At 45.9% G+C, this 21,519-nt stretch overlaps 1 protein-coding gene across 9 annotated transcripts in view; it reads right to left on the bottom strand.

The window, feature by feature from the left end:
* Positions 1 to 6,954: 6,954 nt before the first annotated feature.
* Positions 6,955 to 21,519, bottom strand: part of TCF12 (transcription factor 12) — a 334,886-nt gene continuing 320,321 nt past the window's right edge. For 5 of the 9 annotated variants that reach the window (XM_019665588.1, XM_019665606.1, XM_019665626.1 and 2 more), the window contains one exon: positions 17,525 to 19,880. The gene's annotated coding sequence lies outside the window, so the exon portion shown is untranslated. Of the gene's footprint in view, positions 7,022 to 17,520; positions 19,881 to 21,519 lie in introns of those variants that run through there. The other 4 variants (XM_019665554.1, XM_019665598.1, XM_019665561.1 and 1 more) reach the window with 2 other exon arrangements.

Raw genomic sequence — 21,519 nt, 5'->3', positions numbered from 1 at the left:
GCAAAGTTCTATATGTGATGATCAAGAACTTGTACATGGGAGTCTGGTCAAGATGGCAGAGTCGTGCTGAATGTCAACTGTGATTGGGGTGGGCAGTGGGGGGGAAACTTCCACATGAGTACTAAGCTCTTTTCTAAAAAGATGACATGCTCCAATTCAAATGTCCACGATGGATGAACAGATAAGCCAAACATGGTGTATTCGTACGATGGAAGATTTCAAGGAATGAAGGGTTGACGTATGCACAATGTGGATGAACCTTGAAAATCTTAAGTGAAATAAGCCTGACACAAAAGGTCACATGTATGATTTCATTTTTATGAAATGTCCAGAATAGGTAAATCCACAAAGAAAGCAGACTGGTGTTTGCCAGGGACGGGGGAGGGGGGCATGGAAGTGACTGCTTGATGGGTTTGGGGTTTTCATTTGGGGTGATGAAAGTATGTTGAGACCTACAGGTGGTAGTTGTGTAACATTGTAAATGTACTAAATGCCACTGAATTGTACACTTTAAAATGGCTGATTTTATGTTATATGAATTTCATCTCAATTTTTTAAAAAGTTTGCAGCTGAAAGAAGAGAAATGAAATGCTGTCATGGACGCTTACGATGCAGTCAGGTCCCACTTCAGGAAGAAAGAACTTACTCCCCAGGCTGCTGGGATGCTGCCCACAGCCAGGCCTGGGATAACCGTCCCTCATCCCCAGCCACACCCCTTCTCCAGGTGGGGACACCCGTATGCCTGACAGGATTGGGAGTGTAAAGGCCCCACCCCAGCTTTGAGGGGTCACTCAGCTGCAGAGCACCCAAAGGTCCACTGAAATTGCACCACAGCTCACCTCTTCCCTGTGCCCATGCCTGCCCCTTTCTCACCACTTCCCTTCCCTTGTCAGATGTGGATCCCAAGAACTCCCCCTGACAAGCCCCGAGTGCTGACCTCCATCTCTGAGTCAGCTTCCTGGGGTTTCTGTGCCTGCACAAAGCAGGGGTACAAAGGGCCGGCTGAGTGGCTCAGTTGGTTAAGAGCTCGCTCAAAGGTTTGAGCTCTGAGCAACAGCAGTTCGAGTCCAGCCCAAGCTGAGCTCCTGTTGAGCTGCCAACAGGTGGCAGGATAGCTCAGCTAAAAAAATAATAATAATAACAAAGCAGGGGTACGATAACCTCCAAGCGGGGACAAGGCCAGAATGTACGTCTTGCATTACGTAGAACAGGCTGTGAGGGCCCAGGTGCCTTGGGTGTTTCTGTTTTTATCATCTGAGGAGCAGGTTGGCAGAGCAGGCCCTGTGGTGGCATTTTGGTTTCACAGTTGCTTTGGGACCCCTGCCAGGACAGGGCCTCTGACCAGGAGAACTTTGGAAAGACATTTACCCAATCACCCTAATCCTCCAGGTTACTCGTTTCCAAGGCTTTTAAAAATAGAAGTGCGAAAACCATGTAGTTGCCAAGACGCTGTGGGGTTTTGTGCTCCTGTGGCCACGGTCAAGCTGGAGTGCAGCCTGGAGATGCGTGAGGAAAACAAGTGCGTTTCCCACCCCGTCTGTGACTCCAATGGACAGACACACTCTGTGAATGTCACCTGTGCTAGGCCATGAATCAGTTGCCAGGCAGTGGTCCCTGGACTGGCCATGTTTGTGTTATAATTACGTGGGGCAGTAGAGGTGTCCGCTTCCACCGTGGCATTTCCTCAAGCCTTGAGCTGACCAGAGGGCATGAATGCCCAGTAAATGAGGCCAAGAGGGCAGGTGGGGAGCCTGGGCCCTGGGAACTCAGGCAAGTAAAGTCACAACCTCAACATTTCTGCACTTTAATCCTCCAAAAGAAAACAATAAAACAGCCTATTTGCACTGGTCCAAGCAGGTTTCTTTAAAAAGGATTTTAAGAGCCTGGGATAAAAAGCAGGGTAATATATCAAGAATTAACTGCAACAATTTGAAATGTGCGATATTTTGCAGAATCAAGGCTGACATTTATGTTGGTGGAAATTATGAGGGCAGAGTCAGCTGAGCAGACGAGGTAAACAGATGTGACTGCAGTGGAGAACAAGGCTTTTCTAGAACTATGAAAATCTTCCATTTCCATATAGTAACTGATAAGCTAAGGGTACACCATTTCCGTGTCTTCATTAAGGATCCCAAAGGAGTTTTCCTGCCTGATATTTACCTCACCCAAACTTCCACACGTGCTTGAAGCAATAAAGCTGTTTAGTTTAACAGATGTAATTCAGGTTTCATTTTACTAATTTGATAGGCTTCCTCCACTTAAGTAAGATAGTAGTAATAACACTATAGCAATTATTAAAAATATTAATACATTGATGATTTTGAAAATAATATAAATGACATTATTTTAAATAAGGGGTTGGGTCGATATTGTGGATGAAATGCCATCCACACTGGGCTCTGTGCCCTAGGCAATCTATTGGGTTGTCGGAAAAGTCATGACATATTTTTTCTGTTTTTTGTTGCAAGAATGCGTCATGACTTTTCCGACAACCCAATATTTGGGAAGTCACACTTTATGATGTCGTCCATGCCAATACATGCACAGCCGGATGTTGTACCCAGCTCCCTGTCAGGACCACCAGAGATGGGGAGGGTCTCCAGGCATAACTGCAGTTGGGGGCAGCTCCAGCTGAGCCTAACCCTGGGTTCCAGGCACAGCTACATCCAGCGAATCTTGGGCCAGCAGCCCCTGGGACTTTGTACCATTCATCGTTTTGTGTGAGGGAGGAAGGAAGGAAGCAATAAAAAGTGTGTTTTGGGTGAAGATGCCTGGAAACAAACCACCTGCCCAAAACTAAGCCTGTCCCCTTGGGAAGTGTTCGCAATGTCCCGCGGGGCAGAGCACTAGTAGAAGCTCCAGGGTCAGGGTGAGAGGGCGAGACAGCGACTCGACTGGGAGGGGAGCCTTCTTAGCTGCGAGGAGCACAGCCTGGCCCCAGCCTGGGGCGCTGTAGGAGGCCCAGCACCATTTTGGTTACTCCAGGGTTTTGTTCTTACGAGGCAGAGGCCCCAAGGCAGCACCCCACAGAGGCCATGGAGGTGGAGAGGCGGCACCTTAAGTGTTTTGTCATCTACACATGGCACCCGGGAGCTCTAGTGACGGGACTGTTAGTGGGCCCAGGAGAGAGAGTGTCTGGAGGCTCCTGCGAGGGCCTGAGACATAGTTTTGGGGAGCCTCCGAGGTCCCAGGTGAAGCCAAGGAAAGTCGGATGGGCCCCTGGAATGTGAGCATTTATGTTAATGAAACTTTATGGGTATGAATTTGCCTGAATTGTCCTGGGGGAGGTGAGGAGGAGAATAGGGGCATGTCAGTGTGCTTAGGGAGGCGAGACTGTAGGCAAAGTGACACGGATGCACAGTCTCTTAAGAATATCTTACAGAAATTCCCAGAAAGGCTTCCCATTTGATGCTGGCTCTTCCTGGAAAGAGGGCAGAAAGGAGAGGAGGCTGTAGTTAGCCTCCTTAACCAACGCAAGGCAGGGCTCACTCTGGGTTTAAATTCCGCATCCAGAGTAGTTGGGGGCTAATGTTATTCTGCACAAGTGCCTTCAGGCCCAGTGGCAATCAGGAGGGGATTTGGTGTTCCTCAGAAACCGGTCCGCACCTGGAGACCTAAACAGAGAGGTTTGCTTTAAAGGAGATGAGACAGCTGCAATAACGTCTTCCAGCCCCAGGAAAAACGTGGGCAGGGTTAAGGGAGGGCCAGAAAGGATCCCTGCTACCATGGGTATGATTAAAAGGTGATTCTCCAGCTATTTCGTATTTTACTAGCAGGAGGATTGATGGTCTCGGAAAGAGACCTGGAAATGCAGGAAGGGAGGGGAGCACCCGCTTGGAAAATGCCAAGCAGTATTTTATCTTAAAAAAACTATTTTAAATTTGCATTTGACTTTGGAATACAGGGAATAGATTTTTTTTAAAAAAAAGATTAATCATCCCCACTTTGTTCCTCTTCAGCTTTTTGAAAATGAACTGGACTCCTCTGAGTGTGCACCAACCAGCCAGATGAGTGGATCAAGAAAACTGGGGTGTCACAGGGGGAGCCCTTTGGAAGTTAGTTTTTCCTACGACTGGATAAGCGTTGACTAGGTTTGTGAAAGATCCCCCTATCCAAAACAACCCTCCAGGAGGTTTTTTATAACTCAATTCATGAATTCGGAGCGATAGTCATTGAGTAATTATTGGAACCGGGATCAGACTTTTTGGATAAAAAGGCAGATGATATCTAGGCATGTGGGTTAGGTAGACTTGGGGTGGGAGTACTGCTGGTTTCTGCTGGAAGCCTGGAGTAAAAAGCGTATCCTTAAATTTAGAGCAAGGGGCACTAAATCCTTCCCATTGATACAATCATCTGACGAGTATCAAGAGGCAGTTTTCTCAAGGGCTGGCCAGGTGGCCCGACCCATGGAGAGCCCCTGCTGCCCTAGGCAGAGTGGCCCATCCTGGCCATGATACCAAGTAGGCCTCGGTAGCGCTTAGTGTGAGCAGCCCTGGTTGCCAGCATCCTGGCATGCAGCCCTCAAAACTCTCTGTTTAGCCTGTTACTTATCAGATTATCACTCTTCACAAGCTCACATTCTACAGTTCTGGCAACCATTTCTATGCGTGCAACTGGAGGTGGGCGTGGGCGTTATGGACTGAATTGCTCCTAACAACCCCCACCCCCACCCCCACCCGAATGTGACTATTTAGAGATAGGGCCTTTAATGAGGTAATTGAGTTAAAATGAAGTCACTGGAGGCGTGGACCCTATTCCGATGACTGGTGTCCTTCTCGGAAAAGGAGATTAGGACACAGACACTCACAGAGGGAAGACCATGTGAGAACTCAGGGAGAAGATGGCCATCTACAAGCCAAAGAGGACCCAATCTGCCAGCACCTGATTTTGGATTTTTAGCCTCCAGAGTTGTGGGGAAAGAAATTTCTGTTGTTTAGCCACCCGGTCAGTGGTACTTTGTTATTCCAGCTGAGTAGACCAAAACAATGGAGGCGGTAACCACGTAGCTACAGAAGAAGGTGCTAGAACCCCTGAGAAGGCCAGGGCTGAGGACACACAGAAGGGGACTCTGGGGGGTGTGGAACTGGGAGTCAGTGGACTGCCTGGGGCAGGTCTGGAGCCCGAGAGGAAGACCAGCTAGAAGGCAAAGCAGGGGTTCCAGAGAGATCAGTGGAGGCAAGTGCCGGCCACCCCTCCTTCCCCAGCCCCCAACGTCCTGATGGACTATTGTCCCTCCATTCCAAAGGGGGTCAAATCTTTAACTACCAGGAACATAAAGCAACAGCAAAAAGTACACGAGACCCATTTCCTAAGACATGAAACACAAGCCAAAGTTCCGTTTGTTCTTGGACAATGTAAACATTACACATTTTTATTAAGAGAGAAAATAAAGAGCAAAGACTCCACATGCAGCCCTCTAGAGAGATCCTATCACTGCCACGTCCAAGGAACCCCATCCTTTGCCAGCGTTTCAGCCCTGCCAGCCCTCAGACTGCTGTCCAGGCGGATGGCGGTGTCCAGGGGCACATCAGGACTTTGGTGGGTCCTGGGCACTTTTGCCTCCGTGGACGCTTTTCTCCATCAAAATAATATTTAAGGTTCTAGTTTACGATGGTGTGGGTATAAAGATAAATATGTTAATATTAAAACATTTTCTTCTAGGGCCGGCCGAGTGGCTCAGTTGGTTAAGAGCTCACTCAAGAGTGTGAGCTCTGAGGAACAGGGTCATTGGTTCGATTTACGGCCGAGCTGAGCTGCCGCTGAGCTGCCAACAGGTAGGAGGATGGCTCAGCTAAAAAAAAAGTAATAATAATAAATAATAATAATTAAAAAATATTTTCTTCTACCTCAAAGTATATTTCTTCCTTTTGATTTTAAAAGAAATTCAAACATTCCTGAGGCACCGGACAGTGTGTATGTGTTGGGGGTTAGGGGGCTGGGCACTTAGCCTGCTGGGCCTCCTGGGTGAGGCAGCTCTTGGTCCTGGTGTGAGGGGCCCGGGAGCCCACAGGCCTCACAGGCTGAGCAGGAGGGTTGGGGAGAATGGGCTCTGGCCCTTGGAAGATGGAAAATCAGACTTGGTTCTTAGGGGAACGGGGGCAGGGAGTAAAGCACAAGGGGGACCCAGTCACTGGCTATCGTTTGGTCTCTAGAGCATGTGAGACCTGGAAAGGGAGACGTGTGGCACCTGCAGGGCAGGCGCCTACATGCTGCCTCGCTTGCCCTTCTCATCGGGAGGTCTCTGAATCTCCTTTCTGAGGGCAAGGCTGGCCCAGAGCCTGGGATCTGGCTAAAAGGAGGGTCACGTGGCCTGGGGGCGCGCGCGCGCGCGCGCGCGCGCGCGGAACTTCCAGGCTGGAGGCAGGCAGGGCTGCATGAGCCATTGTACCCAGGCAGAGACCACCTGCATCTTAACGTGTCTCCGCAATACGCAGCTGAGTGCCGGCTTGGGGACAATTGAGAAGTTCATTTTGATTGTTTGCCACCAAGTTTGTGGCCAACGGAATGTGAATCCAGCCAGCCCCCAAATTGAACCTCTGCTCAACGGTCACAACAGTTTTAGGCAGCAGGGGGCGCCCCAGAGCTGGCAGTTAAAGGTTGGCTGCGCCAGTGGCCTGGGTGACTAGAGCTGGGAAGCGGCTCCAGGAAAACCGGCAGGGGAGGAAAAAGCCAGAAGACTTGGAGGCAGGATGTACCAGGACGCTAAGACAGCAGCCTACAGAGAGGCAGCTTAGATTTAGAAAGAGCCCTCCTAGGAAGGAGAGGTCTAGGTTGAAAAATAAATCAAATGTTAAAAATAATGCATCATCCCCCTCACCCAACCCCACCTCTGCAAAGCCCTTTCCTGTCTGGTGACCTCCTTCTCCAGACTCCGCGCTTCCTCCCTGAATGGTAAAGAGAACTGCTATACTCGGTCCAGGAATACTCACAGTAAGGTCATGAAAGATTGGGGTGAACATCAAAGCTAGCCCTCGCCTCTGAAGGCTATGATCCAGAGGGCACCTCCATCGCTTGTCTTTGTCTAAAAATAAACACGGAGGAAAGAAAAGATCCCCCTTTCAGAGAGAGGCCGGTGGGGCCACCTCTGAGGACTGCACAAGGCGGCTCCCCACCCACCGGAGCCCACTAAGTGATCTTATTTGTAATTAAAACAAACGTGGCCCTTTCAGCAGCTGAAGACAAACATGAGGTGACAATAGTCAGGGGGAGATAAAGAGAAACAAAGGGAGCAGTGTTGGAAGCACAGAGCAAAAGCAGGCAGAACAAGTGTTGCAACCGCCTTTACTGCACATGCCGACAAGCTTCCAACAATGCCCCGTTCTTTGATAAGTGCTAAGATTGCGGCGTGTGCTTTGATAGTGAGGTAAGGAGTCCCACCCTTAGGCTGGGTCATGGAAAGTGGGGTGACAGAAGGCGCAGTGGGGGTCAGTGCCTTGCCTCTAGAGCCCGGACACAGTCCCTTTCTCTCCCCAACTTCCTCACAGTTTACACAGATGGAATACGATGCCCAGAAAAGTTTTAAAAACTTGCTCAGGGTCACACAGCAAATTGGAAAAAAAAAAAAAAATCTGGAATGCAAGCCCCAAAACACTGGACTCCCAGTCTAGTATTCTTTGTTTAGTTGTTCATTAAGCCATTCAATCAACAAGTAATAATTGAGCGCTCACTATATGTTAAGCTCTACTTGATCCTGTCTCCAGAGTGGTTTCTGAGGTGTTTGGTCCTCACCACCTTTTTGTCATCTTTCACCTAAATCCAATCCACAACCACATCTCAGCCCAGCGCCTCCGTGGTTCCCTTCACCTGACCTGCTCCCTCTCTGCCTACAAGGCTGTGCCTTCGTAGGCTTTTGGCCTTCTGTCTCCAGACCTCCCGTGTCATCTGCAGGGCTCACAGGAGGAGCAGAGAGCAGGCTAGCACCAGCCTGGCTCAAACAGCCCCTTCTCAGGGGCCTTTACTCCCTGGGTCTGGAGGAGACCAACACTAGCAGCTGCACAAGGGGCCTAGAGTTAAATGACTCGTGTAATACTTTGATGTGTCTTCAGATCATTCTTGATCACAGTATTTAACCTCTGCTAGTGCTAAGTGCTTTCCACACATTCTATTATTTAAACCATCCAACAACCCTCTTGGATAATGGCCATTATCCCCATTTCACAGATGAGAAACTGAAGCGTAAAAGGATTAAGCAAAATGAGGGACAAACCTCCCTGACAGAATAATTCCAAATACAAATGAGACTACGCCTTCCTCCAGGAGGTGTGGCTTCATTCCTCTGCCCTGATGGTGGCCTGGACTTAGTGACCGGCTTCTAAGGAATAAAACGTGGAAGGGACAATAGTAACTTTGCAGTGAAGACACCCAGCAAACACCACCTTAACCAAGTGATCGAGGTTACCATAACTAGTGACAAGTCATATTGATAGCAGGTGCTCCTCACCTGATGCGATAAGGGCACTTCACCTCCGTGCTATTCTTCCTCAAAATCCACAACCCCAGTCTAATTATGAGAACATGCCAGGAAAATGCAACTCAGGATACAGTCTACAAAATACCGTTTCAGTACTCTACAAAATGTGAAAGTCATGAGAAAACAAGGAAAGACAGAGAAATGGTTGCAGATTGAACACAGAGTCAAATGAAGTATCGTGGACCGGATCCTGGAACAGAAAAAGGACATACGAGGTGTCCTCAAAAAATAGTGATTGTTTAAATTAAAATATATATTATAGTAAAAGACACATTGCCATTAATCCTCCGCAAAATATGCCCCCTCGCTTCCAACACACCCATCCCATCATTCTTGCCACTTTTTGAAGCAGTTTTAGAAGTCCTCTTTCCTGAATGTCTTTAGTCCCACTGTTGTGGATGTCCTGAATCGATTCAGGAAAAGCTACAAATCGCACGGTGCCAGATCTGGTGAATAAGGTGGATGAGGACACACTAAAATGTATTTGACAGAAATTGCCACACCTGAGGCGATGTGTGACACGGAGCCTTTCCATTGTGATCACAAAATACATGAATGCTGCTGCCGAGTGCCATCCAATGGAAAAGCAGGGATCTTCAATATGGGAAGCGGCACATCAAACCTTAGGAACAGTGTGTGACAAGTTTCAACTTGTTTGGTGCATTCAGTCAGGTGTAAGCTATGGTTGCAAGAAGGTGTGTTTTAAAGTGTGCCGTAAATCATCCTCCATCATGACAACACTCCGTGTCACACATCGCTTCTGGTATACGGCAATTTCTGCCATAATGTCTGCAGCTATTCCAGAGTTGGGATCATATATTTCCACGCCAAGTCAGGGTTCAAATCCAGACCCCCGATTCTCTAAAGCCTTTGATCTTCACTCTCTCTTGGTTGTGTCTTCCAATGTTACCTGCATTTTACTGTGTGTGTTCTAGGCACTTTTATATAAGTTATGCCAAAACGAAGGCCTTCCTTGTTTTACAGGCATTTCCCTATGTTTTTCTCCTTCTGTTGGTGATATACTCTTCAGTGGGAGTAATGGTCATCACATCCAGGTTCAAACGTCAGCACTCCACAGGTGCACACACACACTCACACAAACTCATACAATCACACTCAGATACTTACCCAGATGTGTGCTTAGGATGGTACACCTTCCCTCTCTGGTTTTCTAGTGGGTGGGGGACAGTCCTGCGTCCCAGTCAAAGGCACAAACAGGGACATTTTTCTTCTGAACTTTCAGTTCATTGGAAACACATGATCCCAACTCTGGAATAGCTGCGGACCGCAGGCACCTCAGCAGCCCCCTCCTGTCAAATTCAGGGCCTGACAGGCCTGTAAGTGAAAGTCAGCCCAGGAGTCTTCCCCCTGCAGCCCCCAGCCAATGTTTGTGGCGGCTGTTACTATTTGTTTGATTGTCGCTAGAACTGGGCCATCCTGACACCCTCTCTCATCTGAGTTGACTGCCCCCTGGGGCGCACACAGCGCTGCTTTGTGACTTCTCTGCCTCTCCTGCTGATCTGTCTTGTGGTCATCTCTGTGTCGCCCCGAAGTGCCCAGTGTGGTGCCTTCCACTTCAGGAGACCCCGAGTGTTGGAGGGAGGGAGAGGCAGGGAACCCCATCAGCTCAGCTTCAGCTCTACCTGCTGGGAATTGGAGCTCTAAGTCTGAAATTTACTTTTGTGACTAACTTTTCATTAGGAAAAATGTCAAACATACACAAAAGTAGGACAGAATAAAATAATAAATCTTCATGTATCTTCATCCAGTTTCAAGAATTATCAAGATTCTGACATTCTTGTTTCATCTACTCTGTACATTTTTATTGGCTAGAATATTTTAACATAAATCCCAGATATTGTATCACTTCTTCCATAAACACTTTAAAATGTGAGCGATGTAGAACCACTGAATTTTGGGGTGAAATTAATGTCCTATGTCCCCACAGGGCAGCCTGGGCTGGCAGGCTGTGCAGTGCGCGCAGTGACGCTGATCTGCTTGCTGTCTGTTGGCGTCCTGGGAAAGGTCCTCTGGGGTGACTGCTCTAGCTCTTCCTGCATTCAACAGACTCCATCCAGGGGGTCCTCTTGCTGCCTTTTCTCCAAGTTCCCTCTCTGTCTCCCCTGGCACCACACCCGTGTGATTTAAGGATTATAATTTCCATTTTACAAGCAAGGCCATTTATGCTCAGAGATGCTGAGGGCCTCACCCAGGGTTGCTGGTCAGTGGAGGCGGCAGCAGGCTGCTCACCCCGCTCGCTGGCCTGCACCAGGGGCAGGGCCTGACGTCCTCGATTTAGCCTCAACAAGGGGGCAGTCTGTGCACACCCCCTTCCCAATGGCAAGCGGTGGCGGGCAGGCCCCCGTGTTTCTCCTGGTTGGTGGTAAATGTCGCTTGTGAAAAGGTGGCTGTGGGGAGGTGAAACCTGAATCTGAGAGCTAGGTTTTAGGAAGCGTGTTAAATAAGTGGGAGAGAGTTTTATGGGGTGTGTGCCTTCAAAGCAATCCTCAGAACACACACTACGGGGAAGGCTTCCCCATCCCAGAGACTGCGGAAGTCTCCACTCCAGCCGGCCCACGCTGCCCAGCGGCCTTGTTCCCCATTGTATCTCCTGTCCTTTGATGTCGGATAAACCCAATTCATCTCTTTCATATCACTACAAAGAAGCCTCCTAATTACTTTGTTTAGACAGCCTCTCTTCCAGATATTAAACATTCGGTCTTCCCAGGCCCCCCAAGCACTTAACATCATCCAGGTTGTTGCAAAACCCACTTTCCCCAAAGTAGCTGGCAGAGCCTTCTTTCCCCATTAGCAGCCTCCCCAGGCAGCTCTGGACACGTCCCTCCCACGCATTCCTTCCCCCGTGGAGGCTCCACTAACTAGGACACAGCCCTTGCTCTGGGAGCGGGTCAGTGCGGCAGGGTTCTGTCCTGCCGAGGACCCTGGAGAAGCCTCGGGAAAATGGGAATGGTCCGGTCATGCAAGGACTCGTGGCATCCCTGAGGCAGGCACAGAGGGGAAGCTTTGCCTGGTGGGGGCAGGCCCAGCCCCTCCACCAGGGCCGTCTGCCAGCTGGTGGGGGCACAGGTACTTCCAACTTCCAGGCCACAAACTGCCTTGAGTGGCCTGTCTCCAGATACCACCTGCTTGGTAGCCGGGGGTGCGGCGGGCTTTCTTGCTCCTTCAGAAAACTCCCTCTGATCCTGGCGCATCCGTCCCACCACCCGCCTCCACGGCCCTGCCGCCCTTTCCTTACGAAGGGAAGTTGGCTCATAGCTTCCTTCTCCACAGCTATTAATGGTCTCCTTTCTAATGCCTCCCTCCTGGTCCCATGCCCCTCCGCTACCTGATGTCCTGTGCTGTGTCTATCCATGGTGTGGGCTTGTCCCCAGAGGGATTCCAGCTTGGGGATGCTCCCTGGATGTCTAACTTGTCTCCTCAGAGGCTTCAGTGCTCTGGCTGAGCAAACAGCCTTCTCTCCCCCTTCCAATGTGGCGATAGGGGAAGGTTTCAGGAGACACACGAGTAGAAGCTGTTTCCTCCCCTCTCTGCCTCCCTCTCTCCCTCCCTCCTTTCCTGCCTGCCTTTCTCCTTTCTTTCAACTTTTAATCATGAAAAATGTCAAATATCTACGAGAGTATCATGAATCCCACATACCTGTCACCTAGCATTTAGCAATCAACTCACTGCCTCTTATTTCATCTAAACCCCCTCACCCCCCACCCCTGCCCACCACTGGGTTACACGGAAGCTAATTCCAGATTCCCTATCACTCCCTCTGTAAACACTTCAGTATGAATCTCTAAAAGGCAAAGACTTTTAAAAAACAACCACAATATCACATCTAAAATTATAAATTATTTTCTTGATAGCATCAAGTTGTCCAGTCAGTGTTCAAATTTCCACAGTTGGTTGGTTTGCATCAGGGTCCAAACACAGGTCACAGGTTGAGTAGAGACTTGGAGGTTAAAGGGGCCACATTTTGGTGTGAGTGTGGGGGGGCTGGTGGGCTGGGGGCGCAGGGCCTTCTCTCCATTCCTGCTCTGCTTATAGCAGATGCAGGGACTCCCTTTTGTTACTAACTCTCCTGAGCTCATCATCAGCTAGCCCTTGAACTCTCATTTCCTTGTCCGACTCAGGGGTGTGGCACTCCTTCTTTGAAGCCCTGCCCTGGCTGTCAGCCCTGGCCAGGGTCCTTGTCTTTTTGTACTCAAGTCCACAGTGTTTCCCTGGTCACACTGTTTGCAGCTCCTATTACTTGTCTGTCTTTGCACGCCACTGTGACCTCAGCGATGGCAGGGTCCGCAAGTACCTGACACATTGTCAGGCCTATTAAATATGTGCTAGTGAAAAAAGAGTAGTGTGCAAGTCATCGTTTTTTGATTTGCTGCTCCCTTGGTTTATTTTCATTAGGGGGATTAGGAAGTGCCTGCTATGTGCCATAACCTTTGAATTTCTCAGTTCTCATAAACATCACATGAGCTAGTATTATTAATTATCCCTTTTACAGAAAAGGAAACTGAAGCTCAGAGTGGTTAGATAGTTAAATCTCAAGTCGCAAGTCCCTCCCACCTCCCGTGGCCCTCCCCACCACCAGTGAAGAGCCATTTGGGCCATCAGTCCTGGCTGTCAAGTTTTAGAAAATGCCAGTAATAGAGCTAGATGGCTCCTGCTCCCCAGATGCCCCCAAATAATTCCTTTGTGTTTCTACTCAGGCTTCAGGGCGATTACCCAGTCCCCATCCAACCTTTCTCCCCCAGCCCAATGGAGCGGAGTTCTCCACTGGTGGTGTCCTCAGCCCCCCTGGCTGAGCAAGCCTAGAACAGGTACTTCAAATTATGCAGGTACCTCCTGCTTAATTGTGCCTTCCTGTACATCATTAGGCAGGGCGCGAAGTGAAGCAAATAAACATACATTTTCATATGTGATCCTTGTAGAAAGGCACCCCATCCTCACCACTGTCTGTGCTCATGGGTTGGATGGCCTGGGTTTGGACCAGGCAGAAAGCACTCAGGGGCTGGGACATGTTTACCTGTTTCTTCCTCTTTCCTGCTCCTCCTCCACCCCTGGGACAGAAGGTCGGTAGTTCTCGTGGAAGAATAGTTCCTTTGTGTTTTATTTTCTTTCTTCCTGTGCCTAATTAGGATTATGCTTGGGAATGAAGCTAATTAATCTCTGCCAGTTCTGGGTGAGATCAAGCTCCTTGCACTATCAGTATTGATCAATAACTCACTGCTAAGAGTCTGAAAAACAACACTGCTGCTTTCGGCACAGGTTTTAATGAGGATGAGGCAGGATGGCCTGGGGGAGGCCTGGAATGAGTGGGTGGGGTAGCCCGGCCTGATAGGGTGGAGGTGTCAGGGAAGACGCCTCCTGAGTGTGAGGTGGCTTCCACAGGCCAACTGAAGCGTCATTACTGTGCTGCTTTGGTACATCAGCCACCTTCTCCAGGCACTGAGAGTGGTCGCTGGGAGTCCTCAGGCAATGGAGAAAAGCCACCATGGCAAATGGCTGGGTGTATTTCAGAACAACGTGGTCCCTCTTGCTGGCTGGCCAGAGATACTGCCATGGCCTGCTCCCAACACTGGGCTGCCACCTCAGCCTAACAAGCACCAACTGTCACCAACTGTCCAGGAGAAAAGATTAAGGCTTGCAGGAAAGGGGGCTACAAAAGAGCAAGGAAACGAGAGAAAGCAAAAAAAAAAAAAAATCTCATAGGACGGCAAAGGACTGAGGAAAGGAAGCCCTGGCCTGGGAGCAGGGAAAAGTGGCCTGTTTAGAGCTTCTAAAAAATGCACGCTGTCTCGGGGTCCTCCAGGCCCAGGCCGAGATCTTCAGATCCAGAAATGGTCCATGCCTCCAGTGGGGAAGACACGGTTGTATTTCTTCCCAAGGAGACTATCAATAAACCAGAGAAGAAAATGTGATAACAGACTGTGGAACTGAAGGACTCCAGGATGGTTGTAAGACCTTTGAAAGTCCTAGGCTCCATCGTACCAAATGGATCAAAATGAGCTCAAATCCCACATTAAACAATCACTTTATTTGCTGTAAAAATCTGAGATGGTTTTTGTAATTGTTTTTGAAATGAATTTCATTTTTGCAGTGTATCTTTTGGCACCATGACATTTTTTCAGGTTGCAAAATTTTCAGAGGCTTTGAAAGGTTTGGAGGCCTTGGGTGTTGTGCTTACACCTAAGGACAAAATGAATCAGCAAGCCTGTGCAACTTCAGCTAGGGACCCTGTCCAGTGGGGCATCGATCCTCGAGTGAGAAAGGAGAACCGGGCAGCACGCAGCAAATTCCTTATCAGTTTTGGGAAGAGAATGTAGGTCTAGACCAAAGGGAGCAGAAACACCCTTTCAGGTTATCTTTCACAATAAGTAATTAAACAGGGAAAGAAAGAAAACAAAACAGGGAAGATATTTCTACTCCCATGAACATTCCCCAGTATAGGACAGAGGTAAGAGCTTCGGGGGTTGGGGACACTCACAGGGAAAACCATCCAAAATGATGAGGACATGTGGCCTTCTAAACCTAGGTGGCCACAAAGATTCTGTGGACCATCCACTGACCTGGGCTATCACAATATCCTATAACACCAGAATACTAAACAGCTGACTCAGGGACTTGGCCCGATCATACCAGCCCACACTGCAGCCCGTGAAGGTGGGGGAGGAATGGGACTCATCCTTCCCGACAATGTGTGGGTGTACTTGGACTGTGGAATGCCAGGGGAGAAATAATGGCAATTTTTAAAATACTGATGAGCCCAAGGTCAGCGATGGTCTCAGCAACCACAGAAGACTCTTTGGTTTGGTTTGGCCAGTCTTGTAGGAACAAAAATGTGTTACTCAGAGGCACCCCTCTGAGTTCTCCCTTCAAGGTATAACCTGTTGGGGGAGGGGTCCCCTTAGCTATCTGCCTTCAGGTGTAGCACCTTTGCTGTAGTGTTCAAACTGAGGTCTACCTCCCCAGGTGACTCCCAATCAATGACTGACCACAACAGGGGCCTTGGTACCTCACCAGTTCTGCCCAACACAAGGCTCCTCAATGATCCATCTTCTCGGACCCCACTGGACAGCCCGCGACTTTCTCAGAACTCCAAGGCAGGCTGAGGCTCTTCCTCGCTACTCTTCCTGCCTTCTCCCCTTCTTTCACAGATGTCAGCCCTGCAGCATGGTCTGAAAGCTGTCCGACTACTCCTGATTCCTTTCCCTTTTGTTTTCCATAAATACTACAGCCAGTAAACCCCTGCACATCTAACTCACCTTGGCATCTGCTTCCTGAGGACCCAAGGTCAGGGTCCTACCAACCCACACAATGGGACTGGGATTCACTCTTGAAATGGGAAGGTTTCAAAAAAGTCCTTATAAAATGTAGCCATAGGAAGGCATTGAAAATAAACTGGACTGCCCCAAAAGAATGTAGACTCCTGCAAAGATGGACTGCCATCTTCTTGGGGTGGATTTTATCACCATTTGCCTCTCACAGGATGGCTGAAGAGGAATCATCCTGGGAGCTGGTTATAAGGAAAGCTACTATTTATTTTAAAAATATTTGTCATTTATTGAGTACTTATTAAGTGACAGGAACCACAGTAAGAGCTTTCCATACATGGTTTCATTCAGTACTTAAACAATTCTATAATAGTATGTATCTCCATTTTTTCAGATAAGGAAATGGAGTTAATTAGATACTGAGCTTGGATTTGAATTGAGGACTGTTTGATGCCAAAGTTAATACTCTTTAACCTTTCACATACACACACACACACACACACACACACACACACGATATGATGTATGGAGTTTCCATGGAAGAAAAAAATATGAACTAGAGAAAACAATGAAAGAAAAATAAAGTAGTAGAGAAATTAAAGCCACTAAATAGGACTGGCCTAAAAATCGGTAAAGAGAAAGAAGATAAAATAAAGGCAGGGAGATTTTGTAGGGAAAGTTTTAAGTGTCTTGATCTGTTGGTAGTTATGTGCTCTTGGAGACATATAACCTCTCTGGGCCTCAGTTTTTATAAACTTATTAATGAGGCAGTTAATAGATCGTCTCTAGATTCCATTTCAGTTCTAACATTCTGTATTTTCTTCTTAGATGGAACTTTTATTTACCATTTAATCAAACTAAAATATTTACCTGTTTTCACCAAATCCCACCATTACTAAAATGATCCGTTGGGCCTCCAATGTGAATAGTGGACTTCATAATTCACCGAGAGAAGCAATTTGCCAGGATCCCAAGAGGGTGTGATAATGACCTTGGGTATCTCACACACAGGCCCCACAGAAAGTTTGTCCACTGTTTTTCTCAGGCTCTTGCTTGGCATGAAGTCCTCATCGGTAATCACTATGCATATTTTTGTTGCTGGTGTGTGTGAAAATTGGGATGAAAACAGAATTTTTTATCTAAAAAATAGTAAGGAATACTATTCCTTAATTATGACATAGGCTTTTCGTGAAAAAAGGGACATATGACATGTGAAAGTGCTTTGAAGAGTGTTCATTTGAAAAGCCTCATCTGAGTCTTTTCCCATTTTTGTTTTTCTCTAGATCTGCAAATGATTAGATTTTTAACTACTCACTGATGTTTGGTCAACTTTCAGGGAGAGACTAAAAGGCCCCTATCAGTAAATCAGTAAAGACAGCAAGAGGAGAAACACACAACCCAGAGAAGCTACAGACTTGATTACCAACTTAGTTCTACAAGTCTGATTCTGACCTGAAGGGTTTCCCGGATAACGCTGTAGATAATGCAGATAGGAAAGGCAGGGTGGGCCTTAAAATTCTCGACACACACACACATAAAATACCACTAAGTGAGGTGATGGATTTGTTAACTAGCCTTATTGTGGTGATCGCTTTGCAATATACACATATAGCAAATCACTGTGCTGTACACCTTACATTTCACAATGTTATATATTTCAACAAAGCTGGGGGGAAAAAAGAAAAGCAGTGTGGACATTTCTGGGAGGAATGAGATGGAGAAAACAAAATGCATTATTCTTTGAGAGAGGAATGTAAAAAACTCACTGGCTTACTATGTTAAAAAAGATGGCACATTTATTGCTACATAAATGTTATATACATATTGTGTTTTCTGTTACAGTGACAGAAAAAAATTTGAACTTCTTGCTGCTGGTTGAAAGGTTTATCAATAATACCTTGAATTTGACACAGGATACAAATCTGCAGTAAACCAACAATGGAAACTGGAGAACAAGATGAGAAGCGGTTCATCTCGGACAATTAGCTCTTACAATACTCCATAGGTACTACACGGTATGCTAGAACCCTACTATGGTCTTAAAATGCTATTGTAAATTTCTGATATTAATGAACAGGTTATGGTAAATAACCCTACATTTTTACTACCTAATATAATAAAATAAAGTAAGAAACTTTTTACTGAAAACTTTTCGATTTCAAAAATCTAGAAAGAGTAATATTTAGAATTCAAGAAATTTTCTTACAAGATTATTGTATAAAAGACTAGCTACAGTGAAAAATAAGCCAAATGTTTTTTTCTTTCTATTTTATGAAGGAAAGCTTCTGGGCATACTGCAAAGTCTAATATAGCGAAAAAGACAACAAGCTCCGAAGAAAAAAAGGCCAGGCAGTGGCATATGTTCACTCACACATCATAAGCAACAATTTCTGTTTAGCTGATTAACACTGAAATGAAGAACAAGGCCACAGATAGAGTCTGATGTAATCAGAGAATATATGCAAATTAAAGTAACCAAAAAAGTCCACTAAGTTCACAAAAGACTGATTTGTTAGGAATCATCCTGACTGGAGGATCTGAAGTTCTGTTTTGTTTTTGTTCTTTCAGATTAACAGAAATCTTGACGTTACATAGTGATTTGGGTCCTTTCTTCCGTGTGCTGACTGCTGCTGTTGATATTGGCTATGGGGAATTATTATGCCAAGTCAACATTGTTTAGCATGTTTTTCTCTCCCAGGTTTGTTGTGGTGGAAGACAGATTTCATGGAAGTTCAAAGTGATTATTATGTCTTAAAAAACAACTCGTAAGGGTTAGAGACACAGGGTGCCTTAACGCACACTATTAGGATGGACTGACAAGTACTGGTTTAATGCTAATCTGGCTCATCTTCTCGGGACAGGGGCAGATGGTTTGCAGTTGATTAAATCACCCACTGAATTCCTCCCTACTGACCAGCCATCCAAATGACAGAGAAATAAAGGCTAGGATAAGGAAACACGGGTGACCATTGCTCTTGTATTCCATTAGGTAATTAGCCTCAGAGTGGTGTGTTCATTTATCACACTACCTGCCTTGGTGACTACTGAGTTTTGTTATGTTCACCATAACCACAGCCTGAAAATCTTCTTTGTATTTTAAATACATTTTGTGCTTACTTATAGCTAACACTTTACAAGTACTGCATGTAGTACTTCCTGCTTGGAAAACAAAGCAATTTCTAAATAGATTCTTCCCTTGTAATTTACACTTTTTGCTATTACAAGCTTTACTATGAAAACTAGAAGCTTGAAAAGTCTTGGTTATTATTAGAAATAAAGCAATATTTATTCTGGGGAAAGTCTAGGGGGCGAAATTTCCCCTTTCAAAATCTTAGCTAGGCTATGGTCACAGAGGGTCTCTGCTGATCTTTGTAAGGTAAGTATGCAAAGCACATAGGGCTACATGGAGGATTCTGGACTGTGACCATAAACTATTCAGATTCAGAGACCAAACATAACACCCACAAAGAGAAAATAAAAATGAATGAAAAAATGAGCAAGAGAAATGCTATACCAAGTAAGATTTTTCCTATTTCATGGAAAACACTATTCATATGGCAAAAGGATCGGAGGGGGCAACAAAAGACTTTTCCCTTCCTTTTTAAGACACTAATAGGTATGCCGGGAATGCTAAGGGCCAATGGTTGTCACTGCTTTGTTCTCTGCATGTGAACAGTTTTAACGAATGCTGGCATCAGCTGAGTGTAGATCAGCTTTCCACATTAACTTTTTCCCTTTATATGTAGACCTTACAGTTCCACAACAATAAATAAAATCTGTAGTTACAATGCATTTGTCAATTCAGTTTAGGCACAAGGCAACTTCCACGGTGAGTGGAGAGATTGAGACAGTCTCTGATTGTGCAGAAGCGACACACTGCTTGCAACAAAGTGATATGTTGCAAACATCTCACGGCTGACGTTCCTTCTATCTGATGAGCTTCCTATCTTCACTTCTGATGGAAGTGTTGACCAGTTGCTTTGATCGTAGGATTACATTTGAGTTTCTTGCTTCAAGTGTTTTGTTTTTTCTTCTCCCTCCTATCAGGTTTGTGTCTTCAGATAATCTGAGTTGTCCAAGTCCTTTTGAGGAGAGGTCACCTTCTATCTAGCCTACTGATAACTCTGGAACTGTGGCAGAGAGAGCCGAGGGAGAGAACAGAACCAATTAGGACATCATTGCTAAAAATAAACATCTTCCCAGAAAAAAAAAATCAAAACAAGTTGGTATTCCTCATTTATACCCAGGTTTATAGTAAGTTAGCAGTCTGCTAAACATATAAATGAGCTTCTTTCTTGCAAAGAGTAATTGAAATAATTTTACTTAGTGTATGTAAGTCAGATTTTTTAAAGGAGATCATGTGATTACAGAATCACAAGATATAGGATTATACAATAGCTGCGACAATTCTGCAAACCTTAATTTTGGTAACATTTGAGTTGGCAATACCTGAGCTGTGAGGTTCTACTCATCCATTTCATAGTGGAGAGACAATGATAAAGTGTACATTTATTTACTGCTGTATCCAGTCCATCGCGCTGTGTTAATAGTTTACATCTATCTCCTTTCAACTGAAAGTTTGTGAAGGCAGGGGCAATTTTATATTCATTTTCACACTGGTCCCAGTTCTTGGTTGATAGGTCTCAATAAATGTTTGCACAATGAACTTTTAAGAAAATTTTACTCTATTATAGTAAAAACTTTATACATATTGATACTCTCAATATAATATACATAGCAGTAACGTAATTTCCATTTTAGCCATTTTTTGATGGAAATAGCTTTAGGAAGAATCATACTTTTCACTTCCTTATTAAACAATAACCACTATTGTTCTGTAATAAGATTGATTCTCTTAGGGATGGATAACAGATACTCAAAGTTACCTGCCTTACATTATGTGGTGGTATATTCTTGTGCTTCTATAGTCATTCATTCTGTGGTCTTTTATCAGCTATTTTGATTCTAGCAGTTGTTTTCCTGCTGCCTAGTCTCTTGCTTGTGTTAATCTGCTATCTAGTTTTTTAAGAATCAAAGGTTATCAGGTAAAACCAGATAACTACCTTTATGAAATTATCAATCTATAAGACATATTTTAAGATAATAAACACTAACCTATAAAATGTAGTGGAACAAAGGATTTACTACATTTCTTATAACCTTGAAGCCTTTAAAAAAAAGGGGGGAGGAATTCTTGATCTCTTTTTGATATGTGACAATGTTCAAGGTTCAATTTTAACTTAAGTGGGGGAATTTCCTCATTATAGAGATAAGGGTAGAGACATGAAAGCAGTATGAGATATAGATGCAGTAAACGAGCAGGAGGTAAACAGAAGGGGGTAAGAGAGAGAGGTAGGGCGAGTTGAAAGAGAAAGAGCTAGAGAGAGACTAGGAAGAGAATAAGGGAAAATGGGTACAACAAACGAGAGCGAAAGCGAGAGAGAGAGAGAGAGAGAGAGAGAGACAGACACAGGATCTGAGATAAATGTGACGGATGAATATAAAGCACTGTTTTCACAGCCCGGTGAATACCTGGGACCTGAGCATAAGAAGTTACCTCTCATCACTCTTTGAAATGATCTGCCAATTTAGAAAGTCACTTTTGCATTGAGAAACAGTAGCATGTTTTTTGTTTTTTTAAAGATTTTATTGGGGAATCGGGGGAGGGGAATAGCGTTGGGGAATCGGGGAGGGGGAACAGACAAGTTGCTGTCCTTTTGTTCTTCAGTCTAGTTGTGGAGGACGTCGCTTCACTGGCCCATGTTGGTA

The sequence above is a fragment of the Hipposideros armiger genome, unplaced genomic scaffold, assembly GCF_001890085.2.
Source record: "Hipposideros armiger isolate ML-2016 unplaced genomic scaffold, ASM189008v1 scaffold_12, whole genome shotgun sequence".
Lineage (NCBI taxonomy): Eukaryota > Metazoa > Chordata > Mammalia > Chiroptera > Hipposideridae > Hipposideros > Hipposideros armiger.
The sequence above is the reverse complement of the archived record's forward strand: the minus strand, read 5'-3'. Positions and strand labels throughout refer to the sequence as shown.